Source organism: Tupaia chinensis, unplaced genomic scaffold (assembly GCF_000334495.1).
Source record: "Tupaia chinensis unplaced genomic scaffold, TupChi_1.0 Scaffold000272_1, whole genome shotgun sequence".
NCBI classification, from domain to species: domain Eukaryota; kingdom Metazoa; phylum Chordata; class Mammalia; order Scandentia; family Tupaiidae; genus Tupaia; species Tupaia belangeri.
This window is the reverse complement of record NW_006159754.1, coordinates 2,700,871-2,702,843: the sequence shown is the minus strand read 5'-3', so window position 1 is coordinate 2,702,843 and position 1,973 is coordinate 2,700,871. Positions and strand designations below refer to the sequence as shown.

The 1,973-nt window shown below is 39.0% G+C and overlaps 1 pseudogene; it reads left to right on the top strand.

The window, feature by feature from the left end:
• Positions 1–1,207: 1,207 nt before the first annotated feature.
• Positions 1,208–1,290, top strand: LOC114008016 (uncharacterized; annotated as a pseudogene).
• Positions 1,291–1,973: the final 683 nt, after the last annotated feature.

Below are 1,973 nucleotides of genomic sequence, written 5' to 3'. Positions count from 1 at the left end.
TTCAGAAAGCAAAAGGGGTCATTTATTGCTGAGTCCCACCAGCACATGGGGTCTGTATTAGTTTTGCTGACATTGAAGTACTATCTAAAATTCTGGAGAGAATTCGGGCAACCCACACACATTCCAAGTTTCATTTGGAACCTCTCTATATGGTTATGACCAATTCACTAAGCTAGATTTCTGACTTGATTTTTAACCTTTTATATTAGACTTTGCACCCATCCAACCAAGTTTATCTGAGACCTGCATAAAACCTTTCTGAATCTTGAAAGCATCTCCCGCTCTCCCACTCCTTCTTCTCCAGCTTGTAAACACTTCACAAGAACCTACCTTCAACTATCAGGACCAGTGGGAGTGAGCTGCCTGCCAGAGTGAACACAACTTACTCTCGGAACTCCATAGTTTATGCCCCACCTGCCAAACTGAACCTGCCTTGGCACTTGTCTGCCCAAATCAACATGAAATTTTTTCTTTGGATACTGACCAACAACTGTCAACTTTTTCTGAGAGCCAGACTTCTGCCTTTAGTCCATCTGTTTCCTCTCTTTTCCTACCCTCTGCTATTGAGTATTTCTGATGCTAGCACTCCTCCAGTGAGTCCTTGGATAATGAGGAGGAAATGGTTTGAAAGGAGAAACAGGCAGGATGAGCAAATTACCCATTGAAAGACATTTGCAAACAAGCAGTGTAACTGAGTCAGAGATAATACTACACTAGAAACTTTTGAAGAGTGGAATGGTAGGTACAATGTGAAAATAGGAAGACCTAATAATTCAATTTGCCTTCTGGAGTACTAGAGGAAAAATATAGGTCCAGCCATGGTAGCTTAAGTCTTTATAGTAAGGCATTGTTCTGCAGTGCTGGAGCCTCAAGGAAAACCACAGTTCAGATCCCAGGAGGCTGGGTGTAGGGAGGGGATCACAGCTGTCTAAAGTGCCTGTTTCTCTCCCCCACCCCAAAAATAAATTTAAAGTGTGAAAGATGGCAACATTCTACCCCATGTATGTGTAACTTCAAGATCTGTGAAGTACTTAATGCTTTTGATAGAATGGCTATTTTTAAATCAAAACTGCATTTCTCTGTCATGCTTTAAAATTATATATTTTTTAAGCCAGCCTGTAGCACAGTGGTTCAAAATGGCAGATATCACATGGCTAGCCAGGTGGTTTGAGTCCTGAACCTGGTGGCTTTAAAAACATACCTGGTGAGCTTTGCGCAGTGGCAGTATCGTAGCCAATGAGGTTTATCTGAGGCGCGATTATTGCTAATTGAAAAACATACCTGGTGCATGTGCATGCATGCCCGAAATCCACCAAGGAGAGAGAAATGGAGGAGAAGGAGTTGTAGTGTGACCATCTCCTTTCTCGTGTTCATTCTCTGTCTGTCTGTCTCTCTCTGGAAAAATGTATGTGCCCTCTAGTAAATTAAATATATAGAAAGAAAGAAAAAGAAAAATTGTATGTTTTTATCATGGGCATAGAATGACTCTGAAGAATAATATTTTTGAACTATACTCGAAAGGATATTGGGTATTTACAATTATTTGAAATATCTAAAGCAGAGGTGTGGAACGCCACACTCTTAATTCTTTACGTTACTACATCTTCTTGCAAAGCAATCGAAAGATTTTAATAGATTAGATTATCAAATATCTGCTATCTGGGTATGATCTGGTACCAAAGTTCAGAAGAGTTATGTTACTAAGACTCTCTTGCAAACTTAAATCTGAATTAAATAGACAAAGAGCTCCAGAGACTTTTAAGATAGATATTCAACATTACTAGAAGGTAAATATTATTTCTTACTTTCTACAGAATATCAACCTAAGGTAGAGTTTAAAATATCACCATAAATCACACTGTCATCGTAGTCCAGGGTAGATATCTAGGCAATTGAGCACTGGGTATAATGTTGCCAACAAATTCTTTAGAGATGAGGTACAATTTATGCACTGTTCAAAGATAATGGAAAAA